Genomic DNA, 10,821 nt, shown 5'->3' on the forward strand with positions numbered 1-10,821 from the left:
CATAATTTACAATAAGTTGATTTCACACAGAAATCTTTATTTTTCAAAACACGTTTTATTGGTTTATTTACACTGAGCCACTTCTTGAGCTTGATAGTGCTTTACTGCACTTTTCCTGGATCACACAGATCACCTGAAACATGTTTGAAAAAGGTTTTGTCAGCGGGGAAATACTGAGTGAATCATTCCATTTTCTAAAACGACCTGTTAGTTATAAATTTACAGTATTAAGAGCGATTACAATGTTTCTATCAACCAATTATCAAGAATGGGTATTTGTCACTCGACCGGATCTGTGACTGTGGTCATACCACTATTGGGTCCCGTTGCCCTAATAGTGACGGTTTACTCACACAGAGTAATAATCACTCACATAGAGTAATACTCACTCACATAGAGTGATAAAAATAGTAATGTGCACAATACCCCACATACCAGCTGTAATTTGGTGATTACAAAGACTTAATCCCTGTAATTATAACCTTGAAAATAATTTGAGGTATTGTAATACTTACTCACAAACTGTGAGAAAACAGTTAAAAAGAAGAATGACTCACATTGCAGATTTAACGAGCAAATAGATAATGCCTACTGATTAGCCTTGATTACACCTAGTTAACACAATGCACACACAGACAGGTTAGTAACTAATACAGCAGTTACGTCAATTCACGAGATTAAACCCTCACAACGATTAATCAGTGCAATACTCGATAATTCAATCGGATTTACAACGAATAACAGAGTATAGTCCGAATTCGAACAGCACTCAAATATTCAAGTCGAAATCCCGACGAATAATCAAAGTACAAGCTCAATTGAGCAGCACCCGGACTATCGTTGGATAGTTATAATCGATCGGACGTTGAATCGTAATAGCGATCGAGTTATTACCCTGATTGTGGTAGCACCTCGTGATTAGTGTGTGTGTGTTGGACTGTTTCTGTGATAACTCAGTCTACGTAACTCGATTTTACGTCGTTCCAAGGACAGAATTCAAGTCCCAACCCCTTCTATTTATACTGAAAATTTAACCCGCCCGCGTGTCACGTAAGACGACAGTGATTCTGTCGCGACTCGCCTGGGAAACCCATCTAGCCTAGAGTAGCCTTGTTGTGGGTATAGGCCTGCTGAGTTGGTTTCGACTGAAACTTAGCTCCCACGTAAAAACTGTTAAGATATTACCAACTAGGGTTTATCCCCCCCTGAGTTTTAGGGGCCCTGATGCTGATTCCGATTGTTATGAAAATTTTAGGGTTAGTGCAAAATTATTTGGGTGTAAGTCCCGTTCTTATAAATCAAGGCTTAACGTATATTTTGCGAAAATAATCATGTAATTAATGATTATATATACATCGGAAATACGGGTTTGTTAAAAACTTTTACAATTTAAGTGATATACATAATGTGATTTAAATCGCCGTTTAGAATAACGACAAAACAACGTTGCGGAAGCTTTATTTAATGTGTGTTCGGTTCTTGCTCGATGCTCGATCTTCATCCGGGACCCTCGACATTCACCTGTGATCAAAACCAACTTAAAGGTCAGTTTTGATAATTAATTAAAGTAATACAACGGGGAAATTAGGAAAATCCCACATGGATATCTTAAACCCAAAATAAAAACTCATTTCTGACCTCCACCGTAACTTACGGTGGCACCGTAAGTTACGGTGGTCTCTGTGTTTCAATTATTCAACCGTACAACAGTAGGCATTTACCGTAACCAAATCATGTCCACCGTAACTTACGGTGGTACCGTAAGTTACGGTGGCCCCTGCATCATTCCTTTCCTTTTTGCCGTTTTTGACACGAAAACTTTCGTATCTTTCAAACCGCTCGTCTGTTTAACCTACCGTTTCTTCCTACGTGTTTGTAATTTGATTCTCCATCATATGGAGTTAAAATCTAACATCCGGTTTAACAAAATTTCAGACTTTTAAATCTTTGGCTTATTACCCTTTTTGTCAACTTTTGACCCGTTCGTGATTTCATCACAAACTTGTGTATTTGACCTTTATATCTCGTGTACTTCTTCAACTTAATGTTATCTATCATACTTGATTATAATCCCCGGTTTATTACATAAATTAAACCCGTTTTCGTTTGTATGCTTATTTTGACCCGTTAAGGGTATTTATGCACTAAGGTCCCATAACATCCCTTTTATACTTATCTTAAGGATTTAATCTACCAAAACACTTATTTCCAACAACTTTTAAAGGTTGTTTGCCCGGTTTACCCAACAAGGGCATTTTAGTCAACTTTAGCCCCTCATTTACGACGAAGGGCATTTGCTACTTATTTGACCCAAAAAAAGAATGTATGTTTAACCACAATCGTATTTATACGTACCTGGCTCGAGTCACCCTAGTGACCCATTTCAACACCTTGCTTTTATTACCGATATTCTATGGCGACGCAATTATCCAAATTACTATTCGCTCCTGTAACACATGACTTGACCACCACATTAGTTGATTTTGTCAAATGACGTTATTCCCACCATTTGACCCGTTCGGTCTATATAACCCAACGTTTTCATATGTAACAAAAACATGGTTTTTAATTACCAATCACACATCCGAACCATTTCGGATTTTCTCACTAGATCCCTTTCTTTCTAAAGTCAATTTCCTATATTTTTAACCCATTCGGCTTATGCTATGGGTGTCCTTTGAAACTTATTTTACTTTAGTCAATACTTGACTAAATTTCCATTCTTACTCATTTTCCATTACTAGTTACGCTATAAGGTAACTTTAAGAAAACTCTTAAACTATTAACCAATTCATGACTAGTTTACCGTTTTGCCTTTTTCACCATTAATCATGGTTTAAAAAGTTTCTATTCGTTCCAACCCAATTCGTTTTGTGTTGGAACCCATAATTCGAACCAAATCCTTTGTTGTATTTATCGCCTATAAAATAAACACGTATACTACAATTAGGTGTAAGTTTTACTTACCTCGCATCCAAATTACGCTTTCCTTTTCGTACTTGCTCCGTTTGACCCGCTTCATTCCCAAGCCTCCATCTAGCTTGTCAAGAGTCAAACTCCACAAGGTGGTTAGATTAGTCATTATAACTACGACTATTCCACCTTACGTATTTTCTATGTCAAAACTACTATTCGACTCCGTCCATGGTTAGTTTAACTTTTCAAAAGTTAACTACCCTTAATTATATGATATGTGCATATAAGCTAAATCGACTTCATAATTAAAATTTGTATTACCCCACATCACACGTAATTAGTCGAACTAGGAAATTACGCGTTTGATTCATAATTTCAACATATGAACATTGTGGGCATAATTTATAACATCAACAATCAAGTTTCGTATCACTGAAAATAGGCTGTTTTTGGTGACCTGTTTAACCTGTTTACAAGTCTTCAAAAATTATGATTTTTTTATGTGGCGTACCTATCGGAGGGTTAGCCCTTGTGTTAAAATTTCAAGATCTAACTCTTTACGAAAAGTTCGTAAAAATTCATCTACTAAGCTGCAATCAGATTCGTCACTTCTGACTGCAGCTTACGGAAAAATTCATTAAAAATTCCTCGTTTATCCGATTGACTAAATTCCAATTGGTGATTCTTCTAATCACTTAATACTTTCTACAGTAAGAATTTGAGATCATAACTCAATTCCTAAATTGAGTTATGATATTCGTAATGGGCTGCAGATTCTGCCAGAAAACGCAGCTTGAACCTTTGACACGGAAAAATTCATAAAACGCTCAATTTTCGTCGAAAAAATGCGATTCCAGTGGGGTTTTAAAGATATTTCCTGGAACTACATTTTAGGCTCAAGAAACACATGTTTTTATCACGTTTTGTCCAGGTTACAGCCAATACAAGTTGGCTGTAAATTATGATCAAGAACCGTTTAAATTCAGCTTTCAAATTAAGCATGTTCTTGACATCACAACATTTTCTTTTAGCGATCAAAACCCTAAAAACATCTCATACATCAATTTAGCATCAAGAAAATCTGAATTTACTTGAGCTAAGCATGATTTCAATCTCTACTTGTCTAGGGTTTACTCCTAAGCATATAAATGTTCCTATTTCATCTACATATCATACATGCATCATCAAATTCCAGATTTCCCAATTTCATGAGAATTTCAAACAGAGAATTAACATCAAATTTTACATACCTTACAACCCTCTTGCCATGGGGATCAATAATCTATGCTTGATTTTCGATTTTGACTTGGATTGAGCCTTCAATTTGCAAGTTTGGTGAAGATTTAGGGTTTTTTTGTGTGGGGATCGCCCCCCTGTTCTTCTTGTACGACCAGACACCTCCTTGTGGGGTGTTTGGTGTGTTTTATTTAATTAATTAAAGTTAAGTTTCAATTTTAACAATATTGGCCCCTCTAATTTGCTTAGTTAATTAAGTAGGGCACAACCTACTTATTTCTAACAATATTCCCCACTTATTAACTAGATTTAATATTCCTAGTTAACTTTGCGGGTTCGAGAATATTTATGACTAAGTTTATTTCGGGTCCCGTTAACTCGGGCCTTCTATCACTTTATTTCTTAAAAGCTTTTTATTCACTTCAAATAAATATTAGGATTATTAAATAAATTCCTAATATTTGCCAGTTTACTTTTACCACTAACGGTACTTTCCCCGTCTTTAGTATTAACGGGGTTTAATTACCAAACCCGTTTTCGGGGTGTTACAAGTCTACCCCCCTTAAAGAGGTTTCGTCCCCGAAACCTTTTCTTACTTAATTTATCGAGTTCCACTCCATGCATTTGCTCTCGATAATCAATTAAGCATTTCTCATATCTTAACCGGTTGTTAGTATTACCAGAAAAGTATGGTAATATCCTTTTGGTTATTAATCATCTACGTATCTTATATGACATGATGCGACTTGAAATAACGTAATCTCGTTATTTCCACTAGTTTAATCAACTTAGCGATATTCAATGCTTTCATATACTATCGGATTTCTTTATGAACCCGTTACATTGACCCGTTTAAAGGTCTTTAGTGAAATCTTTCACTTTTAGCAACAAATCTTTTTATTTTCAAATTTATTTATTCGGTTCAGTTATACCGAATTTACCACTTACAAGCAAACCAAATTTCTTAACTTGAATTACTGACCTTAATCGGTTTCACTAACTAGACTTATTAGTCCGGTTTCTTTTTACCGCTCGCTTGGTTATAATGTGATTCTTCTTCACATTGTACCTCTTGACCGTGATCATGTCACGTCATGTTTAATTTATATCAACATTTTCATCTTCGAAAATATCACTTTTCGAATATATTGTCTTGCACCTATCAGTGTCAAGATTTGTATATTTCATACTTATTATTTAAATTCCTATCAGAGTCTATGTTTGTAAAAACATTATTTCTTACTAAAACCGAAGTTTTAGTTTTAGGATCTTCTCTTTAACTTTTGTCAATTATCCCTACCAGGATATTGACAGTCCATAATTTATTCTTATTTGGTTATATCCCATTACCGGGCTCATTATTCTCTTGCATTTAACGCTACCCTTATCTGGCTAGCGCTCATTTGTGCCATTCGGCGTTATATTGTATTCAACCTGTTTGACTTATTAATGTGAAATCCATCACTTATAAACAATCAACTTTATTCTTTATTCAACCCATTCGACTTCGAATAGTTGAACATATTTACTCACAATTTCTATATACGAGATTTTATAGTCATAACTTGTAATCCAAGTCCTTTGATTTTTCAACCCGCGTTCACGTCTCTTGGTTTACGCATGCGTGTAATTCTTACCCATCAACCGGGTGTTTTACCGAAGTCGTTATTATTGCAACCCTCCTGGTATGCATTAAGACCTCGCTTCATTTTTTTTATATTCCGACTTTGTCTTTAAGTTTTACGTTTTACAAAAACGACCCGTTAAGGGACATATTTGCATTTTCCGGGTTCGAGTGTAAGTACACTCCCTCCCAATGCTTGTCTAAATCATTTTACATGTTTGTGTTTTCTGGGTTCGAGTGTAAGTACACTCCCTCCCAATACTTGTCTAAATCATTTTACATGCTTGCGTTTTCTGGGTTCGAGTGTAAGTACACTCCCTCCCAATACTTGTCTAAATCATTTTACATGCTTGCGTTTTCTGGGTTCGAGTGTAAGTACACTCCTTCCCAATACTTGTCTAAATCATTTTACATGCTTGCGTTTTCTGGGTTCGAGTGTAAGTACACTCCTCCCAATACTTGTCTAAATCATTTTACATGCTTCTTTGTCCCCTCACTCGGGCTCATTATCCTGATGTAATACGCTTCCGTCACTCGGTTGTGTGTTTACATTATTATCAAATATTTTGCTTATCTGATTCATTTGGGTACTTTTTAATTAGTCCCATTCACCCCACCCTTACTACATCGGATGTAAACGCGTCCGCCATAAGAAGTTCATGGTATCATATGCCACTACTTACTTGGCCAGAGTAAGCGATTAACACATGACGCACATGACCTTTTTATAGTTTTCACATCACGCCCTATGTAAATAACGCCTCTATTTGTTTCTCTTGGAAACAATATCCCGAATACATTTTCTATTCGGGGTTTTTTTTTTCCAAGTTTTTAATCTACATATGCAACTTTCAATTTCTACTTATTTGTTGCATATTACTATTTGTGCGATTATTTAAAATGTGCACCTGGTAATGTTTGCCCCGACGGGCGTTCCTTGCCATTAACCTTGTTCGCGGTCTTTACGCGATTTAGTCCTCGGTGAGCATGCTCCTCTTGTCATACTTCGGATCGTTCCATCATCGTATCCACAATTCGTTTGACTCTCGTCGTCTTCAACGCGAGTGTCCTTTAATTAAAACATTCACAAGAGTTAGTAATATCAACTTTAATAATCGCCCGTATTATAATACGAGGCTTTTTCTACTATACGCGTCAACGCACGTATTTTCGTCAACTATATCAATCATTTTAATTGGGGTAACGTGTATCACACGATAACCCTATGTGTTGTTCACAACATTTCAACACATACCAAACCATTAATATACATGTACTTACCGGATTTGCGATCAAGCCTCGAACCGAACACATTTTGTCAACAACCTTGAGCTCTGATTACCAACTTGTAAGTCCCGTTCTTATAAATCAAGGCTTAACGTATATTTTGCGAAAATAATCATGTAATTAATGATTATATATACATCGGAAATACGGGTTTGTTAAAAACTTTTACAATTTAAGTGATATACATAATGTGATTTAAATCGCCGTTTAGAATAACGACAAAACAACGTTGCGGAAGCTTTATTTAATGTGTGTTCGGTTCTTGCTCGATGCTCGATCTTCATCCGGGACCCTCGACATTCACCTGTGATCAAAACCAACTTAAAGGTCAGTTTTGATAATTAATTAAAGTAATACAACGGGGAAATTAGGAAAATCCCACATGGATATCTTAAACCCAAAATAAAAACTCATTTCTGACCTCCACCGTAACTTACGGTGGCACCGTAAGTTACGGTGGTCTCTGTGTTTCAATTATTCAACCGTACAACAGTAGGCATTTACCGTAACCAAATCATGTCCACCGTAACTTACGGTGGTACCGTAAGTTACGGTGGCCCCTGCATCATTCCTTTCCTTTTTGCCGTTTTTGACACGAAAACTTTCGTATCTTTCAAACCGCTCGTCTGTTTAACCTACCGTTTCTTCCTACGTGTTTGTAATTTGATTCTCCATCATATGGAGTTAAAATCTAACATCCGGCTTATTACCCTTTTTGTCAACTTTTGACCCGTTCGTGATTTCATCACAAACTTGTGTATTTGACCTTTATATCTCGTGTACTTCTTCAACTTAATGTTATCTATCATACTTGATTATAATCCCCGGTTTATTACACAAATTAAACCCGTTTTCGTTTGTATGCTTATTTTGACCCGTTAAGGGTATTTATGCACTAAGGTCCCATAACATCCCTTTTATACTTATCTTAAGGATTTAATCTACCAAAACACTTATTTCCAACAACTTTTAAAGGTTGTTTGCCCGGTTTACCCAACAAGGGCATTTTAGTCAACTTTAGCCCCTCATTTACGACGAAGGGCATTTGCTACTTATTTGACCCAAAAAAAGAATGTATGTTTAACCACAATCGTATTTATACGTACCTGGCTCGAGTCACCCTAGTGACCCATTTCAACACCTTGCTTTTATTACCGATATTCTATGGCGACGCAATTATCCAAATTACTATTCGCTCCTGTAACACATGACTTGACCACCACATTAGTTGATTTTGTCAAATGACGTTATTCCCACCATTTGACCCGTTCGGTCTATATAACCCAACGTTTTCATATGTAACAAAAACATGGTTTTTAATTACCAATCACACATCCGAACCATTTCGGATTTTCTCACTAGATCCCTTTCTTTCTAAAGTCAATTTCCTATATTTTTAACCCATTCGGCTTATGCTATGGGTGTCCTTTGAAACTTATTTTACTTTAGTCAATACTTGACTAAATTTCCATTCTTACTCATTTTCCATTACTAGTTACGCTATAAGGTAACTTTAAGAAAACTCTTAAACTATTAACCAATTCATGACTAGTTTACCGTTTTGCCTTTTTCACCATTAATCATGGTTTAAAAAGTTTCTATTCGTTCCAACCCAATTCGTTTTGTGTTGGAACCCATAATTCGAACCAAATCCTTTGTTGTATTTATCGCCTATAAAATAAACACGTATACTACAATTAGGTGTAAGTTTTACTTACCTCGCATCCAAATTACGCTTTCCTTTTCGCACTTGCTCCGTTTGACCCGCTTCATTCCCAAGCCTCCATCTAGCTTGTCAAGAGTCAAACTCCACAAGGTGGTTAGATTAGTCATTATAACTACGACTATTCCACCTTACGTATTTTCTATGTCAAAACTACTATTCGACTCCGTCCATGGTTAGTTTAACTTTTCAAAAGTTAACTACCCTTAATTATATGATATGTGCATATAAGCTAAATCGACTTCATAATTAAAATTTGTATTACCCCACATCACACGTAATTAGTCGAACTAGGAAATTACGCGTTTGATTCATAATTTCAACATATGAACATTGTGGGCATAATTTATAACATCAACAATCAAGTTTCGTATCACTGAAAATAGGCTGTTTTTGGTGACCTGTTTAACCTGTTTACAAGTCTTCAAAAATTATGATTTTTTTATGTGGCGTACCTATCGGAGGGTTAGCCCTTGTGTTAAAATTTCAAGATCTAACTCTTTACGAAAAGTTCGTAAAAATTCATCTACTAAGCTGCAATCAGATTCGTCACTTCTGACTGCAGCTTACGGAAAAATTCATTAAAAATTCCTCGTTTATCCGATTGACGAAATTCCAATTGGTGATTCTTCTAATCACTTAATACTTTCTACAGTAAGAATTTGAGATCATAACTCAATTCCTAAATTGAGTTATGATATTCGTAATGGGCTGCAGATTCTGCCAGAAAACGCAGCTTGAACCTTTGACACGGAAAAATTCATAAAACGCTCAATTTTCGTCGAAAAAATGCGATTCCAGTGGGGTTTTAAAGATATTTCCTGGAACTACATTTTAGGCTCAAGAAACACATGTTTTTATCACGTTTTGTCCAGGTTACAGCCAATACAAGTTGGCTGTAAATTATGATCAAGAACCGTTTAAATTCAGCTTTCAAATTAAGCATGTTCTTGACATCACAACATTTTCTTTTAGCGATCAAAACCCTAAAAACATCTCATACATCAATTTAGCATCAAGAAAATCTGAATTTACTTGAGCTAAGCATGATTTCAATCTCTACTTGTCTAGGGTTTACTCCTAAGCATATAAATGTTCCTATTTCATCTACATATCATACATGCATCATCAAATTCCAGATTTCCCAATTTCATGAGAATTTCAAACAGAGAATTAACATCAAATTTTACATACCTTACAACCCTCTTGCCATGGGGATCAATAATCTATGCTTGATTTTCGATTTTGACTTGGATTGAGCCTTCAATTTGCAAGTTTGGTGAAGATTTAGGGTTTTTTTGTGTGGGGATCGCCCCCCTGTTCTTCTTGTACGACCAGACACCTCCTTGTGGGGTGTTTGGTGTGTTTTATTTAATTAATTAAAGTTAAGTTTCAATTTTAACAATATTGGCCCCTCTAATTTGCTTAGTTAATTAAGTAGGGCACAACCTACTTATTTCTAACAATATTCCCCACTTATTAACTAGATTTAATATTCCTAGTTAACTTTGCGGGTTCGAGAATATTTATGACTAAGTTTATTTCGGGTCCCGTTAACTCGGGCCTTCTATCACTTTATTTCTTAAAAGCTTTTTATTCACTTCAAATAAATATTAGGATTATTAAATAAATTCCTAATATTTGCCAGTTTACTTTTACCACTAACGGTACTTTCCCCGTCTTTAGTATTAACGGGGTTTAATTACCAAACCCGTTTTCGGGGTGTTACATTGGGTGTCTCAATTAGGGTTTTCTTATTGACTAATTAGTGTCCTAATTATTGATTTTAGTGGCAGTTGTTACATTCTCCCCACCTTGAGAAAAATCTCGTCCTCGAGATTTACTGAAATAGATGAGGGTACTTTCGCTTCATTTCTGATTCCAGTTCCCAAGTGTACTCTGGTCCTCTCTTGGATTCCCATTTGACTTTTACTAGCACTAGTCGTTTGTGCTTGAGAAACTTGATCTTCCGGTCTTCTATTTGTAGGGGTTTCTCTACGAATTTCAGCTTTTCATTTACCTCTATATTTATTAG

General features: G+C 35.8%; 2 long non-coding RNA genes across 3 annotated transcripts; both read right to left on the reverse strand.

Moving 5' to 3' along the window:
* Positions 1–1,313: 1,313 nt before the first annotated feature.
* On the reverse strand, positions 1,314–4,389 carry LOC118492576. The gene is made up of 3 exons (XR_004894557.1): positions 4,167–4,389; positions 2,195–3,056; positions 1,314–1,865 (listed from the first exon to the last, which is right to left on the reverse strand). It is a non-coding gene; the product is annotated as an uncharacterized LOC118492576 (long non-coding RNA).
* A 2,986-nt stretch (positions 4,390–7,375) lies between these two features.
* On the reverse strand, positions 7,376–10,203 carry LOC110939235. Of its 2 annotated transcripts, XR_002592093.2 has the most exons (4): positions 9,981–10,203; positions 8,782–8,870; positions 8,009–8,261; positions 7,376–7,711 (listed from the first exon to the last, which is right to left on the reverse strand). It is a non-coding gene; the product is annotated as an uncharacterized LOC110939235 (long non-coding RNA). The 2 variants fall into 2 exon arrangements; XR_004894558.1 differs by lacking the exon at positions 7,376–7,711 and having other exon boundaries at positions 7,883–8,261.
* Positions 10,204–10,821: the final 618 nt, after the last annotated feature.

This window comes from Helianthus annuus, chromosome 5 (assembly GCF_002127325.2).
Source record: "Helianthus annuus cultivar XRQ/B chromosome 5, HanXRQr2.0-SUNRISE, whole genome shotgun sequence".
Classification (NCBI taxonomy): Eukaryota; Viridiplantae; Streptophyta; class Magnoliopsida; order Asterales; family Asteraceae; genus Helianthus; species Helianthus annuus.